We start from the raw sequence: 15,487 nt of genomic DNA on the forward strand, positions 1-15,487 counted from the left end.
TAGTCCGGCCCGGTAAATGGTTCAAGTGAACCCAAGTGACCTCAGTCATGCAATGTTCGTTCATAAAGTGAGGCGTAAAACTGGTCTCATTATACATTCAGATCACTCAAATCTCTTTCCACACAACAAATAAAGATTATCAGGACTCAGAGTGCTTTTCCCCAACAATTTAACACAAACTAACTCAACACGGAGTAGATCACAAAAAAAAGAATGGAATACTGCTTAGGAAAAAGTCAGTCAGTCAGTCGTCAATCCAATCCGCCAACCGATCTCTGGCAGAGAAAAGCCACAGAGAACAGCAGAGACCAACGGAGATGTATAGGCGGGTCCAACAATAGAAATGAGTGGATCCGATCCTTGTTGATCTTGCAACAAGGCTACAATGCACACTTTCCCTCTTTGCGCAGCTAATGCTGGCTATTTAATGGGAAATTAAAAGGGAAGCACAGCATCAGGAGGAGACGCACTGAGACGGTTCAGACATAATTCGGAGCTGTCACAATATGTTGCCCTAAGACAGGGGTGACAAACTCATTCCATGGAGGGCCTGGTGTCTGCTGTTTTCTTGTTTTTACTTTCAATTAAGACCTAGACAACCAGGTGAGTGGAGTTCCTTACTAATCAGTGACCTTAATTCATCAATGAATTCCAAGGGAGGAGCTAAATCCTGCAGACACTCAGTCCTCCATGGAATGAGTTTGACACATGTGGCCTAAGAGTTCCTTCCACCTTGTATAAAGTCTGGGGTGTGAAGACAAGCAATCAAGACATCTTTGCTTTTGACTCATTTGAAAAATATGTTATACTTTTTTCAACTTTGTGGAGTAGGTTGTGTAGATCAGTCGAAGAAAATTCTAATTGAACACATTTTTTACATTTTTTTAAGGCAGCAAAATGTGTGTGTGTAGACTTTCACTAGGCACTGTATATGAAATGACAGAATAGAAGCATCACTGTAGTTTGTATAATCAGTGCACTAAATAGAAAAAAATCACTTTGGGACAGTTACTGAAGACCCCCCCCCCCCCCCCCCCCACACAATCTGCTGTACAATGTCCTGATTTATTACTTCTTCAAGTTTCATGATCTGGGGACAAATTGGCCTCCTCAAAAATGCTTAGAAGCCCCACATTAGATGAAAATCAATTCATGATGTTGCCGACTGTCGGAATGTGGGCATCACTGTGCCATTTCAGATTAGGCTAGATTACATTTATTATGACCCGCAATACTGTTCCTAATTAGGGGACATTTGATATGGTGCATTTCATTAGTTTGGAGACAAACAGAGATGCCCACAGTGTTTGAGGTGACAGACACACTCCCGCTGAATAGGTGGGACAAGACTCTCCCCAGTGACATGAAACAAAACCATTGTGAGGCAAAACAGGCCACCGTGCCAAAACACTCTTAAAGAAGCATGAACTGGCAAGTCCCAGATCTCCACATCTTGAGAAATAATCACTCCCTTCTGGATGTGTTTATGAGGGCAGTGTGGCCTCGGCTATGACGCCGGTACAATATGCTGGGAAGAAAATACACAGTGCAGCTGCCCCTTCAGATAGGAGTGACCAGGCCTTAAGTGAGTTAAGAGAGGGGACTTGCTAAAAATGATGCTTTCCTATCAATATATATATACATATATACATTATGTTTACAATATATATACACTACCGTTCAAAAGTTTGAAAACATACATGAAATGAGTTTGAATAAGAAATATAGCAAAATGCATAGGAAATGTAGTCAATGACAAGGTTAGAAATAATGCTTTTTAATAGAAATAATAATTGTGTCCTTCAAACTTTGCTTTCGTCAAAGAATCCTCCATTTGCAGCAATTACAGCCTTGCAGACCTTTGGCATTCTAGTTGTCAATTTGTTGAGGTAATCTGAAGAGATTTCACCCCATGCTTCCTGAAGCACCTCCCACATGTTGGATTGGCTTGATGGGCACTTCTTATGTACCATACGGTCAAGCTGCTCCCACAACAGCTCAATAGAGTTGAGATCCAGTGACTGTGCTGGCCACTCCCTTATAGACAGAATACCAGCTGACTGCTTCTTCCCTAAATAGTTATTGCATAGTTTGGAGCGGTGCTTTGGGTAATTGTCCTGTTGTAGGAGGAAATTGGCTCCAATCAAGCGCCGTCCACAGGGTTTGGCATGGCGTTGCAAAATGGAGTGATAGCCTTCCTTCTTCAAGATCCCTTTTACCCTGTACAAATCTCCCACTTTACCACCACCAAAGCACTCCCAGACCATCACATTGCCTCCACCATGCTTGACAGATGGCATCAAGCACTCCTCCAGCATCTTTTCATTTGGTCTGCGTCTCACAAATGTTCTTCTTTGTGATCCGAACACCTCAAACTTAGATTCGTCTCTCCATAACACTTTTTTCCAATCTTCCTCTGTCCAGTGTCTGTGTTCTTTTGCCCATCTTAATCTTTTATTTTTATTGACCTGTCTGAGATATGGCTTTTTCTTTGCAACTCTGCCTAGGTCAGCATCCCGGAATCGCCTCTTCACTGTTGACGTTGAGACTTGTGTTTTGCGGGTACTATTTAATGAAGCTGCCAGTTGAGGACCTGTGAGGTGTCTGTTTCTCAAACTAGACACTAATGTATTTGTCCTCTTGCTCAGTTCTGCACGGGGGCCTCCCACTCCTCTTTCTATTCTGGTTAGAGACAGTTTGCGCTGTTCTGTGAAGGGAGTAGTACACAGCATTGTACGAGATCTTCAGTTTCTTGGAAATTTCTCGCATAGAATAGCCTTCATTTCTCAGAACAAGAATTGACTGACGAGTTTCAGAAGAAAGTTCTTTGTTTCTGGCCATTTTTTTGCCTGTAATCGAACCCACAATTGCTGATACTCCAGATACTCAACTAGTCTCAAGAAGGCCAGTTTTATTGCTTCTTTCATCAGCACAACATTTTTCAGCTGTGCTAACATAATTGCAAAAGGGTTTTCTAATGATCAATTAGCCTTTTAAAATGATAAACTTGGATTAGCAAACACAACATACCATTGGAAAACAGGACTGATAGTTGCTGATAATGGGCCTCTGTACGCCTATGTAGATATTCCATTAAAAATCATCAGCCGTTTCCAGCTACAATAGCCATTTACAACATTAACAATGTCTACACTGTATTTCTGATCAATTTGATGTTATTTTAATGGACAAAAAAATTGCTTTTCTTTCGAAAACAAGGACATTTCTAAGTGACCCCAAACTTTTGAACGGTAGTGTATATATATATATATGTATACACAAAAGCTATAATTGAATGTTATATGTCATTTATCATTTGCAGTGTGATGTACAGTGGGGAAAAAAAGTATTTAGTCAGCCACCAATTGTGCAAGTTCTCCCACTTAAAAAGATGAGAGAGGCCTGTAATTTTCATCATAGGTACACGTCAACTATGACAGACAAATTGAGAAAAAAAATCCAGAAAATCACATTGTAGGATTTTTTATGAATTGATTTGCAAATTATGGTGGAAAATAAGTATTTGGTCACCTACAAACAAGCAAGATTTCTGGCTCTCACAGACCTGTAACTTCTTCTTTAAGAGGCTCATCTGTTCTCCACTTATTACCTGTATTAATGGCACCTGTTTGAACTTGTTATCAGTATAAAAGACACCTGTCCACAACCTCAAACAGTCACACTCCAAACTCCACTATGGCCAAGACCAAAGAGCTGTCAAAGGACACCAGAAACAAAATTGTAGACCTGCACCAGGCTGGGAAGACTGAATCTGCAATAGGTAAGCAGCTTGGTTTGAAGAAATCAACTGTGGGAGCAATTATTAGGAAATGGAAGACATACAAGACCACTGATAATCTCCCTCGATCTGGGGCTCCACGCAAGATCTCACCCCGTGGGCTCAAAATGATCACAAGAACGGTGAGCAAAAATCCCAGAACCACACGGGGGTACCTAGTGAATGACCTGCAGAGAGCTGGGACCAAAGTAACAAAGCCTACCATCAGTAACACACTACGCCGCCAGGGACTCAAATCCTGCAGTGCCAGACGTGTCCCCCTGCTTAAGCCAGTACATGTCCAGGCCCGTCTGAAGTTTGCTAGAGTGCATTTGGATGATCCAGAAGAGGATTGGGAGAATGTCATATGGTCAGATGAAACCAAAATATAACTTTTTGGTAAAAACTCAACTCATCGTGTTTGGAGGACAAAGAATGCTGAGTTGCATCCAAAGAACACCATACCTACTGTGAAGCATGGGGGTGGAAACATCATGCTTTGGGGCTGTTTTTCTGCAAAGGGACCAGGACGACTGATCCGTGTAAAGGAAAGAATGAATGGGGCCATGTATCGTGAGATTTTGAGTGAAAACCTCCTTCCATCAGCAAGGGCATTGAAGATGAAACGTGGCTGGGTCTTTCAGCATGACAATGATCCCAAACACACCGCCCGGGCAACGAAGGAGTGGCTTCGTAAGAAGCATTTCAAGGTCCTGGAGTGGCCTAGCCAGTCTCCAGATCTCAACCCCATAGAAAATCTTTGGAGGGAGTTGAAAGTCCGTGTTGCCCAGCGACAGCCCCAAAACATCACTGCTCTAAAGGAGATCTGCATGGAGGAATGGGCCAAAATACCAGCAACAGTGTGTGAAAACCTTGTGAAGACTTACAGAAAACGTTTGACCTGTGTCATTGCCAACAAAGGGTATATAACAAAGTATTGAGAAACTTTTGTTATTGACCAAATACTTATTTTCCACCATAATTTGCAAATAAATTCATAAAAAATCCTACAATGTGATTTTCTGGATTTTTTTTTCTCATTTTGTCTGTCATAGTTGACGTGTACCTATGATGAAAATTACAGGCCTCTTTTTAAGTGGGAGAACTTGCACAATTGGTGGCTGACTAAATACTTTTTTTCCCCCACTGTAGATGGAGGACATTTAATTCCAGGTACTCTACAGAGCCAATCTCTCTTTCAACAGTAATACAATCAGTCTTTTTAAGGGAAGCACATGGCTAGCGTGACATTTTTCAAGCAAATTACTTATATCCGTTTCATGATTGAAGAGAAAAAAACACATACGTTATTACACTTTACAGCTATGGCTTTATATATCAGATATATTCCACCACACATATGCTTCTTATCAAATCATAACAGGCATACATTAAAATGTGCTAGAAAATAATTTATTCTGTCACATGTAAGCTTATATAAGTTTTGCAGTAAAATCGAATATTAATATGAGAGCGAGAGAGCGAGACAGAGAGAGAGAAAGAAAGAAAGAAAGAAAGAAAGAAAGAAAGAAAGAAAGAAAGAAAGAAAGAAAGAAAGAAAGAAAGAAAGAAAGAAAGAAAGAAAGAAAGAAAGAAAGAGAGAGAGAGAGTTCATTCCAACACCTCAGTGAGAGAGAGGAGCAGAGCACCATCCAGAGAAAAGCACATTTTTATTCAGATCATTGGAGCCAAGCCTGGAGCCAAAGAGGGGTGGAGAGCAGACTACATGCAATCACCTATAAAAGCAGTGCAGGACGCATGCATTAATAAAATACACAGTAATAGGCCACAAGGAACCCTGAGCAATGAGGGAGGAAAACCACAATTCAAAGAGCCCCCACTGAGGTCTCTGCATACTGTAAGGTAGAATTTAAAGTATGACTTATTGTATTTTAAGTTAAAGACAGTGGCGTTCAGAAAACCGGGTGTGGGTGTTAAAGAACTGGGTTGTTTGTTTACAAGTTACAGACGGATTAGGATTGAACAGATATACATTTTCTAGCCGAGGTTAAAGTTATTTTCTCTCCTTTTGAAACAGCTCTTTCAAGCTGATGGTGATGGTGAGAGCACATGCCATAGAGGGGATTTGACTTTTCCTTTCATGATTTCTGTGTCATTGTTTATTCTTAAGCCCCGTGATCCCTTAAGGAGCTCAGGGAAAGCCTGGCATTTGTTTGTTTGTTAGAAACCCATTTCTAACAGATCGAAGTTTCAAAACAAAGACCACGATCACAATGTTTATTTTCATCATTATATTATCCTCAATGCTTTAGTATCATGCTGCAATGAAAATATATACATAGGAACATCAAATAGATGAGGTGACTGATTGGATTAAGTTTTCACCTCGAATTCAGAATTACCCGTCAACTGACATTCCTTTAGCATGAACATCACAAATATGTGCAAATACGTCAAATCAGAGCCCTGCCTAGCTTTTAGACTACCAATTAAAATACATTTAAAGCATAGGATCCCATCTAATACCTAAATGATTGGATTTACTCTGATTGGTTTAGTTCTATGTTGTTTTGCATTGCAGTGAGATTGTCTGCAGTGTAGGATGAAAGAGCTGGAGCTGCGTTGGTCCCAGAGTCCACACTGAAGGCTTTATATGTCTCACTGAGCTTGTTAAGAAGCGAAGGGGAATGTCATGGAAAGCACATGTGGATATACCATTCCCATAAGAGCAGCCCCAAGTTTAAGAGACAAATCTGCTCAATGGCCTCTGCCAAGTTTTCATGAATGGCTGTTGCTATCAATACATTTTATTAAATATGAAAAGAGTTTTATAGCAGACAGTGCCAACGATGTGAGATGCAGTAAAAAACTTTCCTGGAACACAACTCGGAAGTGCAGTAAAAGTGTGTTTGTTGTTGTTAAGTCTTGGGAGTCTTGGCTATTGTGTTAATACACAGTGCCATTGACTTTGCCATGGCTGAAAGCTATTTTTAAAATTGGCTGCCAACCAATGTTTTAGAGTTGATTTTGATTTGAATGATGATTTGTTTTTAACACATCGGCACATCAAGTGGTTACAGTTAATAGGACTGAATCATAAGGGCTATTCTTGTTTAGGTTGGTCTTTCCAATGTATGTCTAGAACAGTTCCCATGTAGACATTTACAAGACCTGTGATGAATATGGATGGTTCTAGCAGGCCTCATCACCACCACACATGGGTGGTGTTAGAGTGTACTGTCGCCCCATCTGCAACAACCTCCCTACATCCTTACAGGTCCCCGTGGCTGGTACTGGTGACAACACATCAGCCCATACCACCAAGTCTTCAAGCCTTTGGCTCCAGGCTGCAGCCTCAAATCACCTTAGGTTCAACTTCTCCATTTATCATTACACCACTCACTGGTATAGCATGAAGTATGGTCTAAGATAGTTATGAAACCAAGAGCATTCGCTTTGATATGGAAATAACTAAACACATCACGCCCAGGACTTCCCATTGCTCCGAACAGCCCAACTTGTGCAAATGACATTGATAGTAATTGCTCACCATGTGAGGGTGTTGCCTCATGTTATTTCAGATTTGATTTTAATTTGGATCTAAAGGTGTGATCACAAACAGGCCAGGGATCAATGGAACATCACACACGGGTGTGTCTGGAACCAATTTCCCCTGTGTCTGATCCACTGTTCTGAGGTGTCAATGGGAAGCGAGAGCCACCACTGTAGTCACCACGGCAGAGAGCAGATCTTTCAGTCTGCCCACTGTCTCTCTTCATCCCTCTCTCCATCCATCCATCCCTCTCTCTCTCCATCCCTACTCCTCAGGCACGGCTACAAGCAGGAAGTGCTTTAACCTCGAGGGCAAGGCAGTGTGGAACATGTGCAAGCAATTTGTTTAAAATAAATAAAGGGATGATCTTCTGACAGTCAGTTCAGAGCAGCTGCTCTAGTGGCTTTGTTGTGAAGGCTGGAGGAGGCAGCAGTTCTCAGGAGGCGTCACTGGAGTGGCATTACTCTACTGTCAACGTGGTGGAGACACCGTAGAGTCCAGCATAAGGTCAATGACACTGACTCATTGGACAAGACCTGGAACACACTGGCTTTGTCCACATATTTGTCAATTCATTCATGACCACCACTTTCATCTTCCAAGTCTTCTCAAGTCAGGGGGGAAAAGGGAATTTAGTCATGGAAAGACTGCAATTTGTAAAAGTGTATTTGGGAAACACTGTCAGTCTCAAAAACATTAGGCCTTTATATTCCTTCAGTTTTTCCTGTCCACAGCAGTGGAGGCTGGTGGGAGGAGCTATGGGAGGAATAAATGGAATGGAGTCAAACATGTCATTTACATATGTTTGATGTGTTTGATACCATTCCATTAATTCCATTCCAGCCATTACAATGAGCCTGTCCTCCTATAGCTCCTCCCACCAGCCTCCTCTGGCCCACAGGACCTGCCCAGGAAAACCCACAGACATGCTTATCTTCTGTGAAGCTATAGTCCACAGACATGCCTATCTTCTGTGAATCTATAGTCCACGGGAATAGTTTCTTCACACCTCAGAATGACACATATGTACAGCCTTTATGTGGTATTAGAACCTGTGCTCTTAAAAGCCCCATTTATACCTACCGCTTACATGCGCCCTTCGTCCTGATCTTTTCCTGATCTTGCCAATTTACACTTACAAGATCTGATCAAAATCAGTTCACAATGCGTATTTTAATAATCTACACCTGTCTAAAAATGTGGGCACAATCAGAATGAGGACAAGATCAGGATAAAGGAAGCATGTTAGAACCAGGTATAAATGTGGCTAAATACTGGCCCAGTCACATATGGACTTGAATACTCCACCAGCCACATATGGAGGGTGGGGAGCTATGTAGAGAATGTCTAACAGTGTGTGAGCAATGCATCATAAACTTTTGCATCCATAGCCTATCACAGATCTTTTGATGATTCATACCAGCTTGGAGAGCAGAGCTGGAGCGTTTATAACAAATAGATGTCCGCATGATTTTTTCAGCCCGTCCAATCTCTCATGCCATTGAGATATCCAAGGCCAATAAAAACTTCTTGTAAAAAGATAAACCGCGGGCCAACACCGAATCACTCATTCTCCTTGCGAGGTCAAATAATTTTGCCAGTGCAGGTATGGATTATGGATTTGGTAATTTACTTTAACTGAGCCCAAGAGCAGATGGATTGCACACTAATGGAGCACAGACCTACCAATGACCATTTATAAAACAAGAAAAATGGGGACTTTGAGGGATCGTTCCTTTAGGAAGGTGATAGATTTAGAGTGCTATGATTTCCCATAAGGCTAGATGACCTGGAGGCACTCAGAGAGCAGAGACTGATGAGGAATAACCATATAGAAGTTGTGTGTATGTGAGTGACAGTCATAGCAGGATCCTCAAGGACATTGTATGAGAATAGCTAACTTTGTGACTAATGGAAGGAGGATTGAAGTGGTTGTAGCACTATTCCTTATTTTATGAAAAATAAATTGACTCATAGTTCTTCTTCTACTGAAAATTAAATGAAAATATCACACATGAGATGTAGTTTGTGTAGTCCACAGACACTTGTGGTAAAATCAATTTCTGCACAACACACTTCAACTCAAACAGTTCAGCAACGTAGAAACAAATAGAACTGTGAACTGCATTCAACACCGGTCAGTGACTCGCGACCGACTGTCATCCAAGAATACCACAGAAAACAAACTAGTTTTTATAAAACCCCACAGTCTGTGAGGAGGGGAGTAAAGGGGATACTAAACCCCCTTTAAGAGACTCGACGGCCTCGAGGGTTAAGGTAACAGCTAATTGTTTCGCTAGTGTCCTGAAGATATCCACACTGAGCTCATGAAGTCAGCATGTGACTTATGCAACCAGCCACATCCTCTTTCACTCCCTCTTCCAGCAGCAAGCCTCTGATTTATGGCTGGACAGTGGCCTGAAGAGGTGTTGGATTAAATGAAATACAAGGGAGAAGAACATCTGGAAAGGCTATTGGCCCCGGATTCCCAGCTTGGGCCTAGTTTGATAGTAATGGCTGATGGAGGCCTATAGGCCTAGGAGGCCTGGAAGGGAGATGACAGAGCACTTCCAGGGACACTCTGTGGTTTCTTGCTCATTGCACAGCAATGCCTGAACTGAGGTTATTCACACATAAAGCAGATTATTCTCAATGTTCCACATCAAACCTGTAGGTGGGCTAACGAGCTCCTAAATGGGCTTTATCGAGTCTTTATCGAGTCTTTATCGAGTCGGTTATATTGTCATAATGTGTCCCAGATGTACCTCACTAGTGATGCTTGTGTCCTTGATGAAAAATATGTTTGAGGGCAATAATTACAATTAATTAAAATCATATGTAAAGCTTCTGGTCCCGGTTTCCTGATAGCGATGGAATTTAGGCTTACGAGTGTTTTAACAATGCATATTTCCTACAACGGCCGAAGATGTAACATGCGTTTCCCAAAACACCACGCAGAGCGAATGTTTGCTAAGTGCATTGTTGGAGCATGTGTCGATACTGATAGGATCAGCTTTCTCCATTCAAATCTTACCTTAACATTAGAAGTATTTCACGAAGACAGATCAGCTCCTAGATAGATATTACCAGATATTACCAATGATTGCATTGCGATCATGTTAGGCTACACATCATGAAATATATTGAGACAAATTACAGACAGTACTCTACAAGTAGGAAAACAGAACTCAAATTGATTGAACATGAAATGTATTTTAATATGATTAAAATAGGCCTATAGCCTACTGTTTATATTTTAATGCAGTCATCTCCGTTTTAATTTGAAGAATCTTTTTACACTTTGCTTGTTTGTATCAATTGCAAAGACATTGGCAACTTTGTATTTGTAATCAACTTTGTTCTGAAGTTATCGTGGTCACAGAGAGATGGATAAACCATGTGATTCTATGTTTAGCGGAGATCTTCTGTGTATAAAGTGATGCGGGCTAGCATGCAGCTAGCATGCGGTCTGCTTTTCCTTTAGTGGATTACGTATGGGAGGTTGAGACAGACGTCTCTGGAGTGGCTCTGTGTGTGTTCTCCCCATCATCCCTCCATCTCTCCATCCCCACAGAGATCTCTGTCTCGTTAACACAGCGCTATACGAGGCCAGTCTCTGTCCTCCTCCACCTCCTCCTCCTCCTCCTCCTCCTCCTCCTCCTCCTCCTCCTCCTCCTCCTCCTCCTCCACCACCCTAGTGGAGCCCTACAGACTGCAGACTACCTAGCCTGTAGTAATGACTCACACATTACACAGTCCCAGCATAGCACCATAGCACATCACCCCAGGTTACTGCTGGCTGCACAGCACCAGCCCCAGCAGCACATACCCCCAGTCACTCTAATGAGAGCTCTGTAATGTCTACAGCACTTAGAGAGAAGAGAGAGTGGGGGAGAGAGAGAGAGAAGGGGAAGAGGGGGTGAGAGAGAGAAAGAGAAGAGAGAGAGAGAGAGAGAGAGAGAGAGAGAGAGAGAGAGAGAGAGAGAGAGAGAGAGAGAGAGAGAGAGAGAGAGAGAGAGAGAGAGAGAGAGAGAGAGAGAAGAAGAAGAAGAGGTAGAGAGAGAGAGGGGGAGAGAGACAGAAGGGGAGAGAGAGAAGGGGAGAGAGGGGGAGAGAGAGAAAGAGAGAGAGAGGGGGAGAGAGAGAGAGAGAGAGAGAGAGAGAGAGAGAGAGAGGGGGGGGGGTGATAAAGAGGAGAGGAATAATTAATAGCTCAGAATCCTTTGCTAACCCTTCTGAACCAGCTAGACCAAAGCCAAATAAAAGTTGAACAGTCTGACACCATACAGGCGTTATTAGGTTATCGTAAACAAAAAGGGAGGCTGACGTTAAAGTTTAGACACACTGAAACACACACACACACACACACACTATAGCATATAGTGTACGTTGTAAGATTATTATTAGTCTCTTTCTTTAATCTTTGCTAAGGATCTTTTAATGAAAACATTCATCATTGTCATTGAACAGACTAATTAATCAGTCATCGGTGGGGTGAATACTTATTGCATGGCACTCACAGCCACTAAAAACGTGTGGAGTAAGGGTGTGCCTCATAGAATTAACATTTAATTAAAGGGGCTCTGTGTGACATAATTGATTTCTCAGCAAACCTGGAGTTTACATAAGGCAGGCGTCCTGGGTAAGGAGAGAGGGAAGAGAGGAGAGAGTGGGGAGAGGGGAGAGGGCGGAGAGGAGGAAGGAGAGAGGGGATAGAGGGGAGAGGGGAGAGGGGAGAAGGGGTAGATGGAGGAAGGGAGAGGGGAGAGGCTGGCGTGGCATGTCCCACGTCAGAGGGCCTGTCAGGGGCTGTCAGAGGACGGGATCCAGACCCAGGCAGGGCCAGGACAGGAGGGGCCAGGCAGCTGTCACCTCCCTGACACTGGGTGAGACCATCCATCTGGCCTGCATGGAGAGGCCCACGACGGGTGGAGAGAAACAGTGCAGATCTCATGACACACACACACACACATACACACACACAGGAATACACGCACACAAAGACACACATTGCACACATGCATGTGCACATATGCCTATTCATGCACACACACACACACACACACACATGCTTGCAAATGCAGATATACACGTGCACGTGCACCACACCGAACTAAGTTATTCTGGGTGATCACTGAGTCAATCTCTGGCTTGTGTCCAGATGAATCATGCTCTCACTGAGAGATCTGGGAAACAGGACTGACGCGCTGCCATCACTGCCCAACGAACATAAATAAACAATAATAACATATGAATGTAATGGTCTCCAACACGTAACTCTCACTGCCTCCACTGAGTGCTTTTAATGCTGACAATTTCAACTACTTTTTTCCATAAATCTATATGCTGTTAGAAAGTACATAAAAAAGCACAGTTCACTTACTAATGGTGCCCAATATATTACTAAAACTCTGAAAATGACTGAGGGAGCTTATAGAAGGATTAACACAAGTGACAAAGTTCCTCTTCCACATTTAGATATGGTGCAGTAAGTCTGTCTGCCATATTTCTCTTGCTGTAGTCACCATCCCTCCTCTACCAAGATACTAATTGAACAGAAACATGCCAGAGGTGATTAGTTAGTTTACTACAGAGAACATCTAACACAGCGTTTTACAGCAGAAGGGTCAGTGCAGGTCCCTCACATATGGAGAACATTTGGAGATGTCCCGGCTCCAGATCTCAAACCACAAGAAGCCAGACCGTTTGTTTTGTGTCTCGTCTTTTGGGGTTTGATATTTAAGACTAATTGGTGAGGGACATACCACAACAGGCTCATAGCCAGTTCTTCACCTGTATCCAGTTATGATGGAATGTAGCTACCCCATTGATTAGTAGAGCAGGTCAGACATTGATATGAAAATTGGGTCAAATGAATCTAAATGTTCAATGGTGACCTTGCCTCTAAGTCATTAGCACCGTCTCAGATAACCAATTACAGCAATGCACCAAGGAACCATGTCCTATTGGGGTGACCTCTGTTTTGTCAAAGGTGACAGGATACTTTAGTTATCTGCTACAGTGTGTAGATATTGATTCAAAAATGAAATAATTACAGATTTTCAGCCTAAACACCAACAGATTTCTACATTCGGAAACTATTTCTGAGTTTTATACTTTGCCATCCAGAAGATTATACTCCCACAGAAAGTGTGTATAATAATAACATCTTACAATCTGTAAATGTTTATTCAATAATAGCTGTGAACAATGTCCCTTGCTGTCCATAGAGGCTCTACAGTAGGCCATAGTGACCGGTGGGTGAGAGCCATGCCATCCTATTGGTGTGAAGACAGCTGCCGTAAATACATCAGATTGGCTGAAATTACCCAGAGAGAGGGTGCCAACACATTTTTTCCAGCGATTATCAGCAGGGATGCCTGTTAAGTATTACATTCAAGTTAAGGTGATGTGTGGTTTCTCACAGTCTTGGACAAAGACCCTCATTGTTGTGCAGTTTGTGGTATGAGAATAAGCAGAGCAGGCACCGTTGGTCTATCCTAAGACTCTGCTACAACTATTACAGTCAACACCCAGCCTGAGTCTCCTTATCCGAGTGATTTGATGGGGAAGAGTGAGTAATGGGAAATGTGTGTGAGAGAGAAGTACAGGATGAAGGGCTCAGAGAAAGAGAGAGAGAGAGTGAGTGAGTGAGTGAGTGAGTGAAGGAGAGGAGAGAGAAAGTGACAGATCAATGATAAGGTGAACTGATGTCATAGACGAGTTAGCTGTTTCCCTTGGTGGTCTTGCCATCTACCAACTCAGAGATGAAGAAAGTCTACTTTGTTTGGATTGGCTTATGAAGGAGGCAGCACGCAGCGAGAGTGTTATCCATTTTGTCACGTGAGAATCGTGTCAGGTCTGCGAGTGCACAAGCAGAGATATTTCAGCATGGCACATTGTCAGGCAGCTTGTTCAAATAAAGGACCCACAAAGCTCTGAACTCTAAATCTATTTACACGAATACACACGCATGACAACACAAAACAAAAACAGAACCATTTCCTCTGTTGTTTCATAGTATATTGTCTCTATGGGGCGTTGAGAGGATACATATTCAATTGTTGAAAAGGAGAGTGCATATTTTCCTCTGAAAAGTTAATTACAAATGGTTACCCCGTTGTTTAAAAATGCGAGCAAATGGATAACATGAGCTCTCTGTGACAACTTAACCCTTTTCATAACTGGGCACCGGGGAATTGAACAACTTGAACAGAGTTTATCTATGACTAATAGAATCAGATGGTCCTCATGGTCTTAAACAGAATAGTGTGAAACCAGATGATGAGTTTGTGGAAGGCTAGTGATAGCATGGGAATATTTCAATGAGAGATATATTTTCAATAAAACTCCATTGTCTCTCTGTCAGAAGGACATCTGTACAGAGCAGGTTTTCATTTGCTCTAAATGACACTGATTTCCCTCAAGGATAAAATAAAGCATATAAATTTGTGTGGGCCTTAATTGAATTTAAACTCAAAAGAGTTTCAAACCGGTTGCCAAAAGCCCTTATGCCTCTTCGATATTAAGGAGTGTTTTGCTTTTACATGGTTCCGTAATCTGCTCTGTCCGTTTGAATGGACGGGACAAATTATGAACCGCTCAAGGTCCCTATTGGTACATCAGTTAATTAAAAAGAGAGGGCACACATGGAAAGATTTTTTGAAATTAATGACAGTGTGAAACCAACATGAAAACACGCAAAGACTTTGAGACCTTTGCTGGTCTCAAAGTCGGTCTCAAAACCCCCAAGATTATTTACTTTTCAAATTGGGTTTACAGTAAACGTCTCCTCTTGCCGAAATATTTCCATGAGTTTGTCTGACATAGAAAGTAGTACTGACACAAATGAGTCTCCATGACATCAATGTTCAGCCAAAGCAACAAAGGGATGTTTTGAGACGGGTTAATATGGTTAAACCTGGTCCCTGGATGGTAAGTGATCTGCCACAAGGATGAGGCTCACGCAAAGTGGCTTTATCAGCCTAGGATGCCACCCCATCGCCGCCAGGTCTGATACACACTGTTTACACTGTAGTCTCCACAATCAAATCAAATCAAATTTTATTGGTCACATGCGCCGAATACAACAGGTGCAGACATTACAGTGAAATGCTTACTTACAGCCCTTAACCGACAGTGCATTTATTTTAAACAAAAATAGTAAAAATAAAACAACAACAAAAAAAGTGTTG

This window comes from Coregonus lavaretus, assembly GCF_964263955.1.
Source record: "Coregonus lavaretus genome assembly, chromosome: 5".
Taxonomy (NCBI): Eukaryota; Metazoa; Chordata; class Actinopteri; order Salmoniformes; family Salmonidae; genus Coregonus; species Coregonus lavaretus.